This window comes from Microtus oregoni, unplaced genomic scaffold (genome assembly GCF_018167655.1).
Source record: "Microtus oregoni isolate MIOR12 unplaced genomic scaffold, Mior012 000003F_ref0000135, whole genome shotgun sequence".
Lineage (NCBI taxonomy): Eukaryota > Metazoa > Chordata > Mammalia > Rodentia > Cricetidae > Microtus > Microtus oregoni.
Genome location: NW_024543062.1, coordinates 45,298,960 through 45,321,358, shown reverse-complemented (window position 1 = coordinate 45,321,358; position 22,399 = coordinate 45,298,960). Strand labels below are relative to the sequence as shown.

The 22,399-nt window shown below is 41.2% G+C and overlaps 1 protein-coding gene across 3 annotated transcripts in view; it reads left to right on the top strand.

Annotated features, from left to right (window-relative positions):
• Positions 1 to 22,399, top strand: part of Cntnap5 (contactin associated protein family member 5) — a 956,023-nt gene that overhangs the window by 523,095 nt on the left and 410,529 nt on the right. The window lies entirely within an intron of this gene.

The following is a 22,399-nucleotide window of genomic DNA, read 5'->3' as shown; positions in this document are numbered from 1 at the left end:
CATGCTTGTGTGTGCATATATGAGTACATGTATGCATATGCAATAGAAAATAAATGTCCTTATTGAGTATTATCTGTTAGATGCCTTCTGCTTTTATTTGTTTTTATAACCTTTTGAAACTGGTGTTTTCACTGGTCTGTAACTTGCTAAGTATACTAGGCTGAATGTCTGGTAAAATCCAGAAGTTCCCCTGTCTCTGCCTCCCCAGACCTGGAGCTATAAATGGTCACCATCATATGGTAACATTTTTTAAAATGTGATTTCTATGACTCTGAACTCAGGTCTTCATGCTCCTTTATAGCAATCACTTTATTAACTGGACCATCTTCTTACCCTGAAGCATTAACTTTCTTGTGTGGATTTTCAATCTCAGTGGTATAGATCCACAGGCAGTTCTACTTTCAGTACTCCAGACCCTCCATTGAATTTCTCGTGTTTTTTAAAATATGTGCATATGCATGTGCCTGTGTGTGTGTGTGTGCATGTGTGTGTTGCACGGTGTGTAGAGCATGTATTTGTGGATATTTGCACATTGAAGTCAAAAGAGTGCATTGTAGGTGGAATTAGAGACAGTTGTGAGTCATCCAACACACTTGCTCTGAAAGAGCAGCAAGCGTTCTAGGTCACAAAGCTGCATCTCCAGCCTCAAGCTGAGTTTCTTAAACAGAAGAACTGGCTTATGGGTATCTCCTGGTTGTAGAGTGGCACTGTGCTTTCTTAGATGGCAAGTACTGATTGAGGTTGGACCATGTGGTTAGGCTGGGGCTGGGGCACCTGGGTCAGTCAACAGACCCTGTGAGAAATCTGAACCTTAACAATCCAAGTCCAATCTTCCCTGGCTGTGCTGTGAACCGTCATGCACCACAGATTTCACTACAATGTATTAGGCTCTGTTTAGATGCCATTCTCCTATTGGTCTATTAATTTTATTACCAAAATAGACTGGATAATATTAAGTTAAATATTAATAATATGATACAATAGTCACAGTCTAGTCAGGCCATGGGAAAGCCTCAAGTATGTGTGGAAGGCAGGGCAGGGTAACAGAAGATCACTGAAAGTCATTTCATTGTTCTACTCTAGGACTTTCCACCTTATTCTCTTGATGTAGTGTCTCTCACCTCGGCTTCATGATTGAAGAATTTATTTCAGCTCATAGCTTGAGAGCACAGTCTTGATGACAGGAACTTGAGGCAGCTGGTAGGGCACATTGAATCTGTAGTGTGGAAACAGAGGGATATGAATGCATAGCTCTCTTTCTTTATTTTATTCAGTGTAGGACTCCAGTCAGTGGAATGGTGCCTCGCACACTGAGGGTGGGGCTTCCCACCTCAATTAACCCAGTGTAGAAACTCTCTCACAGACATGCCCTGTTATTCTACATCCTGTCAAACTGTCAATCAATATTAGCAGTGACAACACCCAAAACAGAAGCAATAGTCTTTCTGTAAGCTAATTTTGAACACGGCAACCTATCATCTCTGCCATATTGCATTCACTGTATGCCAAGAAACAAGGCCAGCTCTTGCTCACTCGAGTGCATTAATTCTGCTTTTCAGCTTTCAAAGATGACCTAGTCAGAAGAGTGTTTATATTTGAAGCACAGAGACCATACTTTGATCCAAAGACACCATAAAAAGCTGACCAAGAAGGCATACACTGTAATCCCAGTCTGGGGTGGTTGAGGGCAGTTGGATTCCTGGACCTTGCTTGGCAGCTAGTCTAACTTAAGTAGTGAGCACCAGGCCAAAGAAGAACCTTGTCTCAGAGGAAGTAGATTATGTTACTTAGGGTGGGACCTAAGGCTGTCTTCTGGTTTTCATGTACGTGCATGTGTAACATTCCCTCACAAACACACACATGTACAACCATAAAAATGACTTTTTAAGACTACAGCAGCCAGTAATGAGAAAGGAGTACCTGAAATACTCAGCGTAGCATTGGGAAGCTGATTAATAAATATCCATTCCCTCCATACTGAGTGAAGGGCCTCATCCATGGGGTTGTAAGAGTTGTCAGTAAATCTGCAGTCAGAGGAGTGTTCTAATATTTATTAGATTTCTGCTAATAGCTGTGAGTTATTCACTTTGAATAATAATATTTTTCATGTTCACAGTCATAAAATTTAAACCACGATCCTCCTTATTTAGAGAATAAAAATGTGAGCTGGCACTGAGCTGTCTCTTGCTGATTGATAAGATGTTTGAACACAGAGATTTGTAGGCCGTGGTTCCCAAATGCAGTTTCACTATGATACAGGGTGGTAGGTCCTCTAAGAACCCAGGAATGCTTCTACTATTAAGCACACATCAGTCCATTAACACACACTTTTGGCTGAGAGAAGGGCTGAGAGGAGTTTCTGCGTTACCCAGTCATAAGGGAGAAGAGGAATTGTATTATTTCAGATATGTCTCCACGTGCTGGATCAAGTGGAAGGAATTTAAATGAGAGCCACAGCTTGTGTCAGAAGACTAGCCGATCCGTCTTTCTCCAGGAGGTTTTCCTACACTTTGCAAAGAATTGAACCTCTTAATGTGCCTTTCAAATGGACTAAAAGTTTATTTGTTCTCACATTTTTCCACCTGGAAAGAGTGAGAGGACTAAAAAAGCCAAAATGAGCACTATCGATCTTTCTTCCTTAAATTTCTAACCAAATTTACTTTTAAAATAGTAGAGATCTTACTGACTTCATGAGAGAGGAAAATAGTATGTGAATGAATGGCAGTTTTCTCAGTAATCTTTCAGTGTGTGTGTGTGTGTGTGTGTGTGTGTATGTGTGTGTGTGTGTGTGTGTGTGTGTATGTGCACTCATACATGTGTGTATGCATCTGGGCATGTCTGTATGTTCAGGGGTTACATGTGCATGTACACCACATACACATACACAGAGGTCAGAGGGTGATGAAGGGCACCTACTTTATAATTTGCTTTATTATTTCAAGACAGGATCTCTCACTAAACCTGGAATTAAGGTGACAGCTACCAAGACCCAGAATCCTCCTCCACTACCTGTCAAAGAGTTAGGGTTACAGAGCCCTGTGTGCCCATGTTTGTTTGTTTTGTTGTTGTTGTTTGGTTTGGTTTTTTGAGTTTTTTTTGTTTTGTTTTGTTTTGTTTTTGAGACAGGGCTTCTCTGTAGCTTTGGAGCCTGTCCTGGAACTAGTTCTTGTAGACCAGGTTGGCCTTGAACTCACAGAGATCTGCCTGCCTCTGCCTCCTGAGTACTGGGATTAAAGGCATGCGCCACCACTACTGGGTCCAGGTTTGGCTTTTGATATATAGGAAGTTCCATATTAGGTCCTCATGATGCTCAACCATCTTTTCTAATAAGCTTTCTCTTTTTTATTATTTATTTATTTTTGTTTATTATTTAGTTGTTGAAAAAAAATTTCTGCCTCCTCCCTGTTTCCCATTTCCCTCCCCCTCCTACCACACATCGTCCCCTCTCTCACTCCCCTTCCCCTCTCCCCACTCCTCTCCCCCTCCCCCCATTCCATTCCCCCTCCCTCTCGAGACTGAAGAGCAGTCCAGATTCCTTGCCCTGCGAAAAGTCCAAGGTCCTCCCACTTCTACCCAGGTCCAGGAAGGTGAGCATCCAAAAAGGCTAGGCTCCCACAAGGCCAGTTCAAGCATTAGGATCGAAACCTAGTGCCATTGTCCTTGGCTTCTCATCAGCCTTCATTGTCCGCCATGTTCAGAGTCCGGTCTCATCCCATGCTTATTCAGTCCCAGTCCAACTGGCCTTGGTGAGCTCCCAATAGATCAGTTCCACTGTCACAGTGGGTGGGTGCACCCCTCGTGGTCCTGACTTCCTTGCTCATTTTCTCCCTCCTTCTGCTCCTCATTTGGACCTTAGGAGCTCAGTCTGGTGCTCCAATTTGGGTCTCTGTCTCTATCTCGATCCATCGCCAGATGAAGGTTCTAAGGTGATATGCAAGATATTCATCATTATGGCTATAGGATAGGGTCATTTCAGGTTCCCTCTTCTCAGTTACTCAAGGTACCATCTGGGGACATCTCCCTGGACACCTGCAGCCCCTCTAGAGTCAAGTCTCTTGACAACCCTAAGATGGCTCCCTTAATTAGGCTATATACTTCCCTGCTCCCATATCCACCCTTCCTTTATCCCAACCATCCCATTCCCCCAATCTCCCCCGATCCTCCCCTTCTCACGTTTCTCACCCCATTTCCCCCTAGCCCCTTGCCACCTCACCCCCGAGTTCCCAGTTTTTTCCAGGCAATCTTGTCTACTTCCCATATCCAGGCGGATGACTATATGTTTTTCTTTGGGTTCACCTTCTTATTTAGCTTCTCTAGGATCACAAATCATATGCTCAATGTCCTTTATTTATGGCTAGAAACCAATTATGAGTATTTTTTATTATTAAAAATTTCCACCTCCTCCCCTCCTCCAGTTTCCCTCCCCTCCCTCTCCAATCCAAAAAGCAGTCAGGGTTCCCTGCCCTGTGGAAAGTCCAAGGTCCGCCCCCCTCCGTCCAGGTCTAGGAGGGTGAGCATCCAAACAGACTAGGCTCCCACAAAGCCAGTACATGCAGTAGGATCAAAGCCCAGTGTCATTGTCCTTGGCTTCTCAGTCAGCCCTCATTGTCCGTCACATTCAGAAAGTCCAATTGGATCACATGCTTTGTCAGTCCCAGTTTAGCTGCCCTTGGTGAGCTTCCATTAGATCAGCCCCACTGTCTCAGTGGGTGGGCACACCCCTTGCGGTCCTGACTTTCTTGCTCATGTTCTCCCTCCTTCTGCTCCTCATTTGGACCTTGGGAGCTCAGTCCAGTGCTTCAATGTGGGTCTCTGTCTCTATTTCCATCAATTGCCATATGAAGGTTCCAAGAGATGCCTTGTCATACTACAAAAGCATTTGTTCAACTATGTTCATAGCAGCATTATTTGTAATAGCCAGAACCTGGAAACAACCTAGATGCCCCTCAATGGAAGAAAGGATAAAGAAAGTGTGGAATATGTACGCATTAGAGTACTACTCAGCGGTAAATAGGCAATGACTTCTTGAATTTTGCATGCAAATGGATGGAAATAGAAAACACTATCCTAAGTGAGGTAACCCAGACCCAAAAAGATGAATATGGTATGTACTCACTCATAAGTGGATTCTAGCCATAAATAAAGGACATTGAGCCTATAATTCGTGATCCTAGAGAAGTTAAATAAGAAGGTGAACCCAAAGAAAAACATACAGTTATCCTCCTGGATATTGGAAGGAGACAAGATTGCCAGGCAAAAATTGGAAACTTGGGGGTGGGGGTGGGGTGGGGGTAAGGGAAGATCGGGAGAGAAAAGTGAGAAGGGGAGGATGGGGAGAGCTTGGGGGAATGGGATGGTTGGGATGGAGAAGGGGTAGATATGGGAGCAGGGAAGTATATATCTTAATTAAGGGAGCCATTTTAGTGTTGGCAAGAGAATTGACTCTAGAGGTTTTCCCAGGTGTTGATGGAGATGTTTCCAACTAGTTCCTTGGACAGCTGAGGAGAGGGAGCCTGAAATGGCCCTATCCTATAGCCATACTGATGAATATCTTGCGTATCACCATAGAACCTTCATATGAGCTATTTCTTTAGAAAGCTTTAAGGGCCAATAAGTCTTTCCTTGACATATGATGTGTCTTGTAAAGCAGAATGTGACTTATTTATTAATGGCTTGTGGCATCCAGACTAGGTCAGAGTTTCCTGTATCTCTGTCTGAGAGGGAGTTGACTCTTGTGGGAAGCATAGCACAGAAATCTGCTGCCTTTCTACTCACAGTTTTTCCTACAAGGTCAAGGCAGTTCCAAGATGTTTGAGATCTTTTGCACTGAAAGTGAGAGAACAGATTGCCAAGTAAATACACTCCCCACATAGGAAGCACCTAAGTTCCGTCATTCTGAGGGATAGAATTTGAGAAAGTATAATGTCTGCCTTGTATTTTTTCTTTGATCTTTTTGTGAGTCGTACATGTGAGTATCAAGAGAGATAAAGGACCCCATTTCTCTGTCAAGTAGTTTATTTTAGAGCCAGTAAGTATTACATATGGGCCCTGATGATCAGGCTAGACCTTTTCACAGGAATCCACAGTGAACATATCTCATCATTTAAGACTTACACATCTAGAAGAAAAAATCATGAATTATATGGTGTTTTCAAGAAACCAAATGACATTTGAGCCTAGGCCTTTCATTTAGGTTGCAATATGTCATTTTTGATAATTTCCCCAAAAATCCTGGACTGGCTTTTCCTGTTTTGATTTTTCTCTAAGACCTTGTAGAAAGAGCTACAAGGCACTTGATGGATAAGACTATGATCTCTCTGGGCCACAGTTTCCTTCTTCTTTCTGTGATTAAAAAAAAAATATTCAATAAAAGCAATATAGAGAGGAAAGCTTGTTGCGTCTCACTGTTTCCGGTTAAAGGCCCTCATCCACTGTCAGGAAGCACTGTAGGAGAGATGAGTGCTTGTTCGTGTTTAGCTCACTGTCTCTTTTATACAGTTCAAGATCCTAACCAAAGGAATGATGCCACCTACAGTGGGAGGATCTTCCCATCTAACCAAGCCAATCCCATACAGGCTACACAAAGACAAACCTAACCAAGAGTTCCCTCATAGATGTGCCTGGAAGCTTGCCTACTACTTAATTCTAGATCTGATCAAGTTCACATTTAGTCCCGTGCACTTTTCTTTACAAAAGACAACAAGGAAGTCAAACAGAACAAGGACACATTTAAACTTCAATTGCATACATTGTTTTTCCTATCAGTTCCTTAATTATCATGCAAGAGAAGAACCTGATTGACATGAAAGCTCTATGGCCAAACTGTGGTGGGATAATAAGAAACATGCTATTTGGGACCAAAAGTTGTGTCTTTCTTTCCCAAATGTTTTACACTGTGGGCTCATTCTGGGGTTAGGTGGAATTCATACAACATGACTGGACTGTCTACTTTTTAAAAACAGACATGCAGTCTATGTCAACTGAGTTAGCTAGTTTAGTGTCATAATTAATATAGATTAATTTATTAAGAAAGATTCAGTGAGAATTTTGCATATGACATGTGTTATGTCAGACATCATGCATGTGGTGTGATGGACTTTGTCTTCTTCTATTGCCCTTCACCATAGCTTTTTGAGGCAGGAGCAATTTATCCTGGTGCTCACTGGGTTGGCTAGATTGGTTAGTGAGGGAACCTCCAGGATCCCCCTGTCTCCATATGCCAGGCCTGGACTGCCAATCTCAGATTTCACATGTATTTTGAAACTCTGAACTTAAGTCCTCATGTGTCAACAGTAGGCACTTTTCCACTAATCCATTAATAGGCCATCTTAGATACTTTTTATTCCTAATGATGCTGCAATGGGATTACCATCTATGATGAGAACTGAGGTTACATGAGGTCTACCTCAGGAAGGCAAATCCTCTTCCAGGGACTTTGCCCCACACTACAGAGCCCCTTTCCTTGCAGACTCTTTTTTGCACCTCTGGCTGTATTCTGAGACTCGGAAACAGCACAGGCACAAAAAACACTCTCATAGCATCGCAGCCTAGAGGGTACCTGGCTAAGTCCTCTCGGGACAGGAAAGTCCATTTAGGCAAAGGTCCTATGAATAAAAGACACTTGGGCTTTTTACTTCCCTGAGTATTCCTGACTCACTGTCTTTTACTACTCCCCATAGACTGCCATGCACTGTGGAGACATAGGGTGATGTGGTCCTAAGATCTCAGCACATGTTCTTCTAGGAACATATATCATTGTTCTCTGTTTCTGTTTTTTATTCTCTCCACTTCTCTCCTCTACCTTCCACTCCTCTACCTTTTCTTTCCCTTTATCTTCTCCTTGTCTCCTCTTTCCTTTCCTCCCATCCCTATTTCTTTCATTTTAAATCCTTTCTTCTACCCTTCCCTTTTATTTCTTTCCTTTTTCCTTTCTTCCTTTCTTCCTTTTTTCCTTCCTTCCTTCCTTCCTTCCTTCCTTCCTTTATTCCTGCCTTCCTTCTTTATCTTTTCTGTTTTTATAGATGGGACATGCTATATAGCCCAGCAAGACTTGAATTCTAACTATTGTTGTGTCATTCTGACTGCAGTTACAGGGATGAATTGTCAAGAGAGCCTCATATTTTATCATTTAATCCTTCTCTCTCTCTCTCTCTCTCTCTCTCTCTCTGTGTGTGTGTGTGTGTGTCTGTGTGTGTGTGTGTGTGCGCGCGCGCGTGCGCGCACGCGAAACTATGATTCTGGTCTTTGTGTCTTCAGTACGGACTGCAGGTATGTGTGCACCATAGTGTATGTGTGGAAGTCAGAGGGCTATATTGGGTTGAAGTCCTTGCTTCTACCTGTTTGAGACAGGATATTCTTGTTCTTTGTTGTGTATGCAAGACTACTTGACCCACAAGCATCTGGAATTTTCTCATTCCTTCTCCAAATTTGTTATTGGAGTGCTAGGCATACAGACAGTGCTGCCATGTCTGGATTTCTGAGACCTCTGGGAATAAGGACTTCATCCATGCATGGCACTTTACCCACTGGTCTATCACTTCAGACCCATACTATATTTTTAAGGATATTATAAAAGTCCTGAATAAGATGCTTAGATTGGAAGCTAGTATTATCCAAGTCTATCTGAGTACAGGCTATTTCATAAAAGTAGGAGAAAGCCTTTAGTTTATTTCATAAATAAGACTTGGGGGAAAATAGTAAATAACAGAAAAGGAAAAATAGCACTGCTATGTTTCCCTTCAAAAGTCTTGTGAATTTTACTTTTCTTATGGGAAAACTAAAGGCAGCAAAAACAGGTCTAAAAGGAAAGATGAAACCTCAGTCTTCAAAATAATTTTTATTGTGGTGTTTTTCCCTCCCCACTGCAGAGTCAGGAGTTGGAGCTCAAACCTTTGTGGTCAGGGCACTGTTGAACAGAGCTCTGCTTGGCTGCAGGACTAAGTCCTTTTCTGTAAACACCCCTGTCCTTTGTCACCAAACAGAAAGAGTACAATATAGAATTATGGCCACTTCAGCTAACCCAGTCTCTAGGCCTTCAAAGAGAAAAGGAAGTCAACCCTGTCCCTTGCCATTTTTAAGGTCAGCTAATCAAGAGTCTTTGGAAGTTGGGTCAAGATGACTTGATGAGGTATACCAAGTGCCAAATCCCTTAAAAATAAATATGAAAATCTTTATGTGTAAGCAAGTTTGATTATAGCTGTGTTGTTTTCTTCCTACATTAAATGACATCATCTCTCTCACCTCTTCTGTATTAACAGAGTTGCAATATTCTCCATGTTCTAGATGCCCTCTGACAAAATAGACATGTTCTAACATTCAAGTATTGCTGTAGGAAATCCTATAGCCAGTAGCCTTTACGTTACCAACCCACTTCTGCATAGCCTCTTTTACTATTTATGCTTAGTGCGTCCTGCCTGTTTTCTGACTGTGGGATTCAGTTGCTGTTCTCTATTCCAGCAGAAGATAGTGATTTGTGAGTCTACCTCTAAATAAATAACCCTATGTTATTCTCAATTCTGAACTAATATGGGGTTTCTTTTGAGCAAACATCTTCAAAGTATACACAATATTCTAGTCTGATTTAAATTAAGTCTTTAAATGACTACTCTAGAGAGCTGTCTTAAAGGATTGGTACCCATGGAGAGTGTTACTGAGAAGTAACAGAACTTCTAAGAATCCATGCTTCTCAAATTGTAACAAATAGAATAAGAAAATGGAAATATGCAAGTTTCATAATATAGTTTTATAACAGAGGTGTTGTATGTACCAGAGAGGACATATCTACACCTTTTGGTCGTTTATAGAGAATTAGAAGCCAAGTATTTAAATATGATTCTGATAATTTTCTGTTAGGCAGATTTATGGTGTTATGAGAAAATGCCTGAAATAAACAGTTTAAATGATAGAAAAATCTCTTTTGGTTCAAGCCATCTAACATTTTAATCCACTGTCACCACTCAATAATGCATGGAGTGGACCTGACAAACATTTCCAAAAAATATAAATTTAAAAGAGAAATGAGCTAGTAGGAATTTTAATAAACATTTATATTATAGCAATTGTATGCTATAGAAGGTGTCAAACCTAAGAAGGAGATGTCCTCAGTGGAAGCATCAGTGAAATACAAGCCACTGAAGCTAAGAGACTGTAGAGAGCCACACCTGATGGCAATGTAGAGAGCTGCTTGGAGCCGCACCTGATGGTACTGGCTCCCGCCCTCCGCGATCCCGAAAGCGAGCGCTCTCTGTGATAATCAGCTCCGAATATTGGCTAAGACCTGACTTATGCTATTATCACGCAATGATTGTCAGCTGTTTGCATATGCGTGGACCTATGGGCAGTGCCCACCTGGCAATCCGGGGTTGGTAACCCATGCCTTTTTAAGGGCTGGGAGAGGTTTGCCGAGAGAGAGAGAGAGAGAGAGAGAGAGAGAGAGAGAGAGAGAGAGAGAAAGAGAGACAAGGTCCTGGATAAACTGCTGCAAGAAGAGCTCCGGGTGTCGCGTCATCCTTGAGGGTAGAGGCTGGGCGTGGCAAGAGACAGGGAGTTGGTTGTGGTATAGGAATGGAAATGTTCTGTCTGATTAATACTAGTGGCCAGATGGTTATAGTCTACAGCCTTGGAACTCACAGTGGCTCTCCTAACACTGCCCGCATTTATGTAAGCCATTGTAACTAGCCTCCATCTGCACATCAAATAAACAGGATGAGTCTAGGAACCTCACACTTAGCTTCATTTAAATTATCATTAATGGCTTAGTGTTTTAGGTAAAATCACATGGATAAGAACATCCCATTAATGAGGGCAAATAAAAACAGAGCCAAGTGCCATAACTGTCACAGCAAGCTGTCTGACTGAGCACAACGTTCAAGACTCAATAGACAGAACTGTGAAGAGACATTCTACATTATGAGAAATTGAGAAAAGCAGTTACTGGACTTTCAAGAGGTTTAGTTTCAAATCTGTTTCTGTGATGAAACACTCTGACCAAAAGCAGTGTAGGAGAGGAAAAGGTTTAGTCTCGATTGTAAATCATATAGCCCATCTTTGAGGAAAATCAAGTCAAGAACTCAACAGGAACCTGAAGGAAAAACTATGGAAGAATGCTGCTTACCAGCTCACTGTCAGGACTGTGCTGATGACCAATGTCCAGGGACAGGAGCCTTTCCAGTAGACTGAATCCACCTCTGTCAATCAGAAAACAAGACATTCTCTACAAAGATTTATTTATTTATTTATTTATTTATTTATTTATTTATTTATTTTTTTCGAGGCAGGGTTTCTCTGTGGCTTTGGAGCCTACCCTGGAACTAGCTCTCTAGACCAGGCTGGTCTCGAACTCACAGAGATCCGCCTGCCTCTGCCTCCCGAGTGCTGGGATTAAAGGCGTGTGCCACCATCGCCCGGCTCTACAAAGATTTATATAAGTCAACCTAATTACAGCAATCCTTCAACTGAGACCACCTTCTCATGTGACTCTGGACTGTGTCAAGTTGTCAGTTAAAGCTGCTTAGGATACAATGCATCATGCCTAAGTTGGAAATATTTGCCAACCTAGTAGTCTTTGGCTTATTTGTAGCTTTCTCAGGCTTGAGAAATGTATGGATCTTAAGGAATTAGTTCGTTATCATTATTTTTTAATTAATTATTTTTTCTTAAAAAAATTCTCATTTTATGTACTAATCACAATTCCCATTCTCATCCCTCTTCCCACTCCCTACACCTTCCTGCCATTCCCTCCATTCACCCCTCAGAGAGGGTAAGGCTTCCCATAGGGAGTCAGCAAAGTCTAGCACATCACTTTCAGGCAGGGCCGAGGACACCCCTCCCCTATATTTAGGTTGAGCAAGGTATTCATCCAAAGAGAATAGGTTCCAAAAGGCCAGTTCAAGCAGTAGGGATAAATCCTGGTCATACTGCCAGTGATCCCATAGACTTCCCAAGCTATACAACTGTCACCCACATTCAGAGGGAGTAGTTTGGTCCTGTGCTGGTTCCCCCACTGTCAGTCTGGAGTCAGTGAACTACCATTAGCTCAGGTAAGTTGTTTCAGCTTGTATCCCCATCATAATCTTGACCCCTTTGCTCATATTATTGCCGCTCTTCAACTGGAACTCAGCCCAGTATTCTGATGTGGATTTCTGCATGTGCTTCCACAAGTTGCTGGATGAAAGTTCCATGAGGGTAACTGGTTATTATCACTGTTATCAAAGCAGAATCATCTAGTAACTACACGTGGTATCATTCTCTGCCAGTTTCTGAGTTTCCACTTTGGTAATTTCTTTGATAATTCAATTTTATTCTCCTAAATTTAAGCTTTACAGGTCTGCATTCTGCACACAATATAGGCCAGATGAAAGTTGCATTTCCTAGCAGGTCCCATGTCTCATTTGAAGGTGAGGAACAGAGACACAGATTACAGGAAAGCACAAGAAAGACACATGACATGAGAAGGAAGGAAATTTTTCTAATTCTCCTGTAGAATGAATAGAATCTGACCAAGTCATTAATGAGGAGAAGACAACTCCAATCCTAAAGGAGATGTGAGACACAGAACCAGCCTCTTAAGATTCCATGAGAACTCAGGATACTTGGAGAGCAAATCTCAGAACAGACCGGCACAGAGGAAGCAGGGCTGGTTAGGGATGGAGTGCAACGTGGGGATGGGAATGGTCTCAGGGTTAAATGTAACTTCAGTGTGCAGCAGTTAGAACTAGACATTCAGGTCTGTACTAGAAGGGCAGGACTGTCATATTCAGTTTCACTGTTTCTGTCAGACATTAATGATGACAACACCAGACGGTCACTTTCTCATACGCTGACCAAAGCTTCCAGATCCATGGTGCCTTGAATCATGAGCCAGGTTTGCACAATTAGGAAAGCTTGAGTCAGTCATTTATGGACAATGCAATGAGAGGGCCTGCTGCTGACATTTGGCAGTGGATTTTCAGCTGCTTGGATGTTCCATCAATCAAAGAGCATTTGGAGAGGGCAGGACATGGCCCCGTTGATGCCAAGGGAGACACAGAAACATGACTCACACTCTGACCCCTAGCTACTTTTCATTCCACTGGGACAGAAGGCTTACACAGACAAATTGTTAATTAAGAACACAAGGCCGTAAATAACATGACCCAAATGAAAGGATCAGACAGTGGATGTTGCAGATATTTATAAGAAATTGCTAAGGATCGGTGTATTCAGGATAAACCTACTTTTTGGTTTGTTTGTCAGTATGTTTTTTTTTAGTTGTTCATTAGCCTGGAATGAGGGCTCCATTGTAACATTTTCACACATGAATGTAGATATTTTTAATCAGGTTTATCCTACTGTCTTATTTTTTCTCTCCTACTCTGAGAAGACAGGTTCCTCTTTCCAAATGATCCTCCTATACTCTCATGTCTTCTTTTTACATGGACCAATAACTTTAATGAGAATTGTTCATAGTGATGTGTATGAGAGATCATTTACAGGAGCATGAGAAACTTACCAGTGACTATACTACTGAAAATTCAGTCTCCTCCCCTCCACTGGCAATTAATAATTGCCTAGGAGACCATCCCAGCTCCATGATGGAGTGTTGATGGGCTCAATCCTGCACAGGTCTTATGCAGGCTGGCATGGTTGTTATACTATTGAACTCTCAGCATCTGTGATTATTTGTGCATATTTGATTTATTAAAATTGATCATGCTGATAAGAAAATCTCACTAATGAAGGTTTATAAATGCAGAGCCCAGTGCCGTTACTGTCACAGCAAGCTATCTGATCAAGCACAGAGTTCAAGATTTAGTAGACATAACTGTGAAGAGACAGTCCACATTATGATAAGTTGTAAAATAAGCAAGACGTTTCATTCTCGGCCTGCACAATACATCTCAAGGACACTGACATCATAACAAGCCTCCTCGTTGGCTAGGTATGATGGCATATGTCTGTAATCCCATTACTAAGGAGTAGACATATGGTGTGAGGTGCCTTTCTGTATTCTGTGAATATATTTTGTTGCCATTGGTTAATAAAGAAGCTGCCTTGATCAATAGCCAGGCAGAATAGAGTCAGGAGGAAAATCCAGGCAAAGATACAGGGAAAAAGAAGATAGAGTCAGAAAGATACCAGCAGCCACAGGAGAAGCAAGATGTAAGGTAACAAGGTGCAACCCTTGTGGTAAAACATAGACTAACAGAGATGGGTTAATTTAGTTGTAAGATCTAGTTAACAGTAAGCCTAAGATAATAGGTCAAACAGTTTGTAATTAATATTAAGCCTCTGAGGATTATTCAGGAATTGGTGGGTGAGAGAGAACCATCCAGTTACAGACGTAGGAAAAGTATGAGTTTGAGGCAGGCCTGGGCAACAGTACAACCTTGTCTACAAACCAAGGGATAGATAGATAGATAGATAGATAGATAGATATAGATAGCTTGGTGGTACTGGACTAGACTTTCTTGGTAGATACAAGGTTCCATTTTTGAGCCTCAGCCCCATACAAAATTAAAATTTATAAATAGTCTCTTTTTCTTTAAATAATTGGGTAGCCTATACCAGAAGGAGGCAGGAAGGAGGACAAAGGGAGTGAAAAACATGGAACCCTGTTCTGGTGAGAAGAATAAAAGTATCAGAAGAATTTGGGTAAAGATTTTACATTACAAACATGAGGTCCTCATTTTGATCCATAACATGCAGTTATAAATGGCACGTGAACCATCACATCTATTCCACAGTATCAATGAGCCAGAGGCAGAGGGGCAGAGGGGCAAAGGAGCAGCGGGCAGAGGCAAGGATCTATGAGAATGCTGACAGCCTATCTCATAGAATAAGCCAGTAATTAGTAGGGAAAACTGGGTGAGAAAGTATTTACTACTGACTTCTGGCTTTTACATTAACATGTACACTTGTATACCCTGAAAAATGTGCACACACACACAAATACACATACATACAAAAATGGGGAAGAAGCAAAATACCACATGTGGTAATCCAGTCTACAATATGCAAGGAAGAGCAATTAATATTTGATAATAGATAGAAAAATGGTGTCTAAGAAAAGGATGGCTCAGGCAGTAGAATATAATAGAGTAGTTACAATATGATCTTTTACCATGAAATTGACCTTTCGAGATTGTCTTCTTTATTTATGTCTATATTCTTTTCTTAGTTATCACAAAAATTAAAAGTATCTTTGAACTGATGCATAGGGATATATGTTATGACAGTCTAGAGAAACAACTGAATTGGGTTTTATGAGGAATAGGAAACCTGAACGTCCAACCCATGCCAGTCTCTTCTGTGTACTTTATATAGAGAGAAACAGGTTTAGAAAGATTTAAAAATATGTCTAAGTTCCTGGAAAGTATGTCAGGGTTTAGGTAAATGGTAATGGGTAGTGGGGAAAAGCTGCAGCAGGTTCATCAGGGTTTACAAAGGAGGGCTCAAGATCTGTGTTCCAGCCTGGACTATGTTCCTTCCACCTCTGTGTGTAACCTTGTCTAGTCATGACTGATCCTGATATGCCAAGACATTCATACCCTAAGCACAAATGACTGCTTTTCCTTCTTCACAGAATCATGAGGACTAGAGAGATGGTCAATCCAGTAAAGCATATGGACAACCCTTAAAATGTAGGTGTCACTGCACAGTGGTGGCTCGTGCTTTTTTTTTTTTCCTTAGAATTCTAGAGACAGTGGCAGGAAGATCTCTGTGAATTTGAGTCCAGCCTGAACTACAAAGCAAGTTCCAGGACAGCTTGTTGGCCAGCCAGCCTAACTGATTTATCGAGTCTAATGCTATTGAGAGATCCCTTATCAAAACTCAAAGTGGAAGGGCTGGAAATTAAGAGGCTTAGCAGTGAAGAGCTACTAACTTCTAACTACACTTACAGGGACTCAGTTTCAGAATTCCAGCATCCACATGGTGGTTTACAGCCATCTGCAATCCCATTTCCAGAGGATCTTATTCTCTCTTCTGTGGGCACCAGGCATGCATGTAATGTACAAACATTCAAGCAGGCAAAAAATTCATATATGCAAAATAAAAAATAATTAAAAGTCAAGGTGAAAAGTGACTAAGAAAGACACTTTGGATTGATCTCTGTACTCCACATGCATGTACACATGTATATTTCCCCCCCACACACACACAAAGAACACACGTGACCTAAATATAAAATCATCGTCTTCATTTCAAGTGGTCCAGTGGTAGTATATGGTATATATATATAGTAGTATATAACTAGCAAATACACTTAATAAATTTTGCTGTGGTTCTCCAAAAGGAGTCATGTGGAATTACCATGTAACCCAGAAATGTCTCCTCCAATGTACACATAAGTGAACACAGAACAAAGAATCATTGTAATGTATATTTTCAAGTATGCATAGCATAGTTATCCACACTAATTCAAACTGAAAGCAACACAAATATCAAGAATCAGTGAGTGAGTAAACACACTATGAACTACCTACACAATGGAACATAATTAAGCCACAAATATTTATTTTTGATTTCCACATTGGGTTAACCTTACAGTCTTTAAGTTAAGTAGTAAAGTGGAATATATTACACGTTATATTTGTGACAGGTCAAAAAAGGTAAATTCTTAGAGGCAGGTGAAATATCAATGAACAGGACTAGAAGTGGAGACAGGATGAAACTGGAGAATAGTAGGTAAAGTTACATGTGTGCAGAATGAAAAAATACAAATTCATCATTTTAGTGCTTTCAGGAACCTGAACATGCAAAATTCTATTGAGCAGTGAACTCTAAGCAGATAAACTACACAATGTATGAAATATATTTCAATAAAGTAGTTACAAAATGAAACCTAAGGCCAACTAGGCATAGTGGTGTTTGCCTATGATTAAGGCATTGGCACTTAGGAGGCTAAAGCAGTATGATTATGAGACCCAGCCTCAAGAAAGAAAGAAAGAAGGAAAGAAAGAAAGAAAGAAAGAAAGGAGGGAGGGAGGGAGGGAGGGAAGGAGGGAAGGAGGAAGAAACGATGGAAGGAAGGAAGAAGGAAGGAAGGAAAGAAGGAAGAAAGGAAGGAAGGAAGAAAGAAAGAAAGAAGGAAGGAAAAGAGGAAGGAAGGAAGGAAGGAAGGAAGGAAGAAAAACAGAGAGCTCAAAGGCAAACTTGGCAGCGGTGGTGGACTGTTGGTAGAGGGAATTCCAACATGTGTCTAAGACCCCACCCCATCCCTAATTACTGCCCTGCCTCTATAGTATTCTAGCACTAGCTTCTGGCTTTCTCTTTCACTGACTTTGACAGGAGAACAGGAAATGACTTTACTTTTGTGAGCTTTAGGAAGTCTCCAGGACTGACAGAGCATGCTCCTAGCTATTTTCATAATCTATGTTTTGAAAGTTCACTTGCAAAACTAGGAAGTTTCTATCTTTTCTCTCCTCCTTCTCCTCTCTCTTCCTCTCTCCCCACTCTCTGTCCTCTCTTCCTTTTCTTCATGTAGAAAACTCTTCAGACCTTAACTTGGTTTCTGGGAAAACAGATGGAAGCTCATGCTCTCTGTCTTTCTTTCTGTCTGTTCACGCTCTCTGTCTCTCTGTCTTCAACTCCCTTTATGTGTCAAACTGAATTCCATGGAATGGAAGATACTAAGAGGGTAAATGAAGGTCTACATAATACCTTTTGTTTCAACTGAATTTGTTTCTTACATCCTTTATCATCTGTAATTTTAAAAGACCTCCTATTTTATACTTATACACTGAAAGTTCTAATTCTTTATAGGCAAAACCACAAAAAAATACATAATTTTATCAGTCTATATGTGTTGGTTTTGAAATTTAAAATATTTATTTTATTTTTATTTATGTGTGTGTGGAAGGGAGTACTATTTGATCATGTGAGTATGGATGCCTACATGGGCCAGAAGAGGGTACTGCAGGCAGTTGCTAGGAACTCAACTCCACTGCTCTGTAAGGGTAACAAGTGCTCTAACTCCTGAGCCAATTCTTGAGCTCACAGTCCAGTATATATCTTGACAAACCCTTGGCATTTCACTCTGTAGGATACTGACAGTGTTTCTTTGTAATTAACATGAATCTACCATATTCATTTCAACTAAATTAGTGTTATTAGAAACACTGATCATTTTGAATTTTTACAATTGAAAACATCTTCCAGCTTGGCTTCAGGCCTCAATATTTAGAATTAATTCTTCAAACAGCATCCATGGAAAATGAAATATTACATTTGTAAAGTGTTTGATATTGTGGATATATCACCTTCCAGAAATAATACACAAATTTGCATTTAAAATCAATACATAATATTTTCTGTTTTTCTCTAGATCAGTGGTTTTCAAACTTTCTAATGCTCTGACCCCTCAACATAGTCTCTATTGTTGTGGTGATCCCAGACATAAAATTATTTCATTTCTACTTTACAACTGTAATTTATTACTGCTATGAATCGTACTGTAACTATCTGATATGCAGGGGACTTGATATGTGACCCTTATGAAAGCATTGTTCAAGCTCCAAGAATTAAGAACCACTACTTTAGAAAGTCAAACATTAAATAGGGGCAAAAGTGAGTAGCCCATTCCCATCTATTATCAGTCATGAGGGTCACGACTAACCCTCACTGGATGAAATTTTAAATGAATGGAGAGCTTACAGAAGTAGACACACAGGCCCAATGAAAGCTGTTTGTATTTAGGCTTAGATTTGATGAGGAATGGGCATAATTTTAAAAATGTGTGATAAAAATGTATCAGCCAAGTTTCTCTGAAGGAGAATAACCAACAGAATGTATAGTGCAAATGGCATCTATTATGTTGGTTTACAGGTATTGGGTTGGTAGTGCAACACTTGTTTTCAGATAATAAGAAAGGCTGAGAACCCAGTACTGGCTCAGTCTATAAGGTTCATGTATTAGCAGTTCCAGTTATGAAGACCTAGAGAATTCCTGGAGAGCTGTTGGAGGCTAAATGGACTAGATTTAGTTGGCAGCAAAGGATGGTAATAGTAACAGCACTGGAAGCAACTGTATAGACACACCAGCAGGCTGTGGAGTTGGACAGGCAAAGCAGTACCATTTTCCCCCGGGATCTCTCTGTTTCTGAACTGCCACTGTAAATACCACCAGCAAAGGGAAGACCTTCAACTCTCAGTGATTCCCTTTGGCAATCCCCTCACAGTCTCATATGGAGACAAGTCTCTTGAGAAATTCCAGATCCAACCAGAGTGTCAACCAAATTAGAAAATCCCAGTGTTATAAAAGACCAGGGGAGGAAATCCAGTAGTCTGTCTTCTCTTAGTCCATCTGTGAGCTTCTCTTTTTCCTTAGTGTGGGAAGGATTCACTTGGAATGAGGGTTGTTAAGGGAAGAAAAGAGTTTCCAGGCTAGGTACTATGATTTGTTATTTTGGGAGAGTGGTTCAAATTTTTATAGCATTCCTCGGAGAAGAGAAATTTCTGATTCTATGACTTGGTTCTTCTTCTCCTCCTCCTTCTCTTCCTCTTCCTCCTCCTCCTCCTTCTCTCTCTCTCTCTCTCTCTCTCTCTCTCTCTCTCACACACACACACACACACACACACTGCTTTAAAAATCAGAGTTCTGAATCTTGATCTTTGTAACAAACTACTATTTTCTGCCATCACTTTAAATTTTGAGAACTTTGCCACCACCCAGAGACCCTCTCAGAATTGAGGATGCATTAAGACTCAGTTCCTATGTTTGTGGTACTGAATCCCTTGAAGTGACCCTTGGGGGCAATCCTGTTAACACTGCTCTGATCCCACACTGGTACTTCTCTGTTCTCCTTGAGATCTGTCTGTTCACTCAGAACTGTTTGTCTCAGGAAGTTTGAGAGGGGGCAACCTGATCCAAGAGGGTTCTCTCTAATTTTGAATATATTAACTTCAGCTTTGTATTTTGTTTGATTTCTTGTTTGCATGTTATGGAGATTGAACATAATGACTTTGCATGCTAGTCAACTTCTCTAGACACTGAACCCCATCCCCATCCCCAGGTTTGTCTTTTAAAATAAGTTCTTGTTTATTTGTGTTTCTCTGTGTATACATATACAAACACATGCTATGATGTACAGGTGAAGGTCAGAGAACAGCTGACAGGGGTCAGTTCTCTTCTTTACTTCATGTGTTCAAGATGTTGAACTTACATTTGTAGACTTGTTGGTTGGGAAGAGCCTACTTTTGCTGAGTAATCTTGCTGGCTCTAATAAATTTTTCTTAACAATAACACTCTGGAGAATATCAAGATATGTTATTTTTAGTCCATGTACAGAATTAAGTAGAAGTGATAGCTGGGTATAAAGAGCATCCTAGAGGAAGGTGTGCCACCTCACTCCCTTGGAATCTAGTCCATGTTCCCTTGATAATAGCATGTTTTCTGTTTTCTTTCTCTAGCTTCTTCCTTCTCCTGAACTCTAGAGAGAAGCAGCCCTATATCTGGCTGCACGGCCCAGTCCCTGGAGATCCTTGACCTTTTCCATATCTGAGATGCTACAGAAGTCTGGCTTTTTTAATGTCTCATGAAGTCCAGCATCTGATCTTTCAAAACTTCCCCTGGTGATCCTTGTTCTATTAAAACTGCTAGTTTACTAGTTCAGAGCACTGGCTACACAAATTCCACGGCCTGAATTCAAACTCAAATCCACATCAAAGGAAAGAGCTGAGTCCACAACGTTGTCTCTGACATCCCCGCATGTGTACTGTAGCACATGTGCATTCCTACATCTACATTATGCAACCTCACCCAATGAATACAAAACACTTTAAAAACCAAGAAAGTCAAGGTCTTGAGAGGTGCAGTTATGGTGCTTTCTTCAAAAGCAGGGGATTTTGAGTTCAGACTGCCAGCAAGCACATAAAAAGCTGGGTACAATGGTCCTGACTATAGTGTCAGCTCAGAGAACTAGAGACTGGATTATTCCTAGAGTGCAATGATCATCAAGCTAGCCAGAAATATCACACTGTAGGTTAAATAAAAAAAATTGTCTCAAAATATTTTTTGGAGAGTGTTTGAAAAAGATCCCTGATCTCAAACACATACATGTATAAACATACACACACACAGATACATACATACATACATACACACATACACACACATCAACAGTTAAACACAGAAAGATATGGATAATGATATTGGAAAGGTTCCAAGCTCAGAATTCGGGTATGACCAGATAAGGGAAGGCTCAGGCTCCTACATCTCTACCTCAAGCATCTCCTCTGACGCTCAGCATCTGTAATGAGGCTAGATGATGGACTTGTGCTTAGAGCAAACTTCTACAGCCTTTGTGTATAACCTCCTCCACAGTCATCTATGACTAGCCAAGTGCTTGGTTCCTGGGTACTAGCCAGATACTGCATGGTGAATCATACTTCCTCTTCCAGCCCAGTCAATAGTTTGCTTTCAAATACAGCTTCATGTGTTATGGAGATATATTCAAATTAGTATGCAAATGAAAGCAAAGCAGACCTACAGTTGGATTGCACCTCAAATGCTCTTTCAAAATATCAAATGTTCATCCCTAGGAATCAGTTGACAGAAGCCTTAACTAATTAGCACAGTCACCATGTCCAAAACCCAAATCCTACCTTGTCTGTGATAGCTGTCCATGAGAGAAGTTGGAGCTACCAGTTGGAGAAGCTTCTGGGTCTCCCCTCCACAGGAAGCAGATGTTGAAGGAGCTGTGCACATGGTGGGTCTGTGCCATCTGGGCTTCTCTGAGCAGATGGGGCACAGCTACCCTGGTGGGAGCACAGCTGGCTTTAAGCCTTGGTACTGAGAATGCCCTGTGCAGATTCTCCACACGGAAGCTGCTCACTGTGCCCTGATGACTCAGAGCCAAGTAGCCCTCTTTCTACCTTCCTCCCAGAGGGCTTCATCGTGAAGGCTCCAGGGCCTTCTGCTAAGTCCTATCTAGTGATCCTTGGCTGTCTCTGCTTTCTCTGCTGATCCTTTGCTGTTGATCCTATCGTTCTGTCCTTTGGGGTGATTATCACCAGTGGAAAGGACCGAGGAGCCCTGCTTTTAGGTTCATATGGCCCTCTGAAAATTGTTCCTCTATCTTGGCCCTTCCTAAATTAAATACCCCTCATTGTTCTCCATAATCTGCACTAGTGATTTGTATCCTGGCTATTCATTGGACTCTCTCTCTCTCTCTCTTTCTCTCTCTCTCTCTCTCTCTCTCTCTCTCTCTCTCACACACACACACACACACACACACAAACACACATAGACACATTATATATGGATTCTTTTTTTTTGTGTGTGTATGGTAGGAGATAAGAGTCAGGGAAAAGTAAGTCCATGTGTTCCTGTGTGAGTTCGTGGAGCACCTGTCAGTGGTGTTGGGACTCTAGAGTACACATGGAGAGTCAGAGGACAATCTTTTTGTCTTGCTCATTTCCTT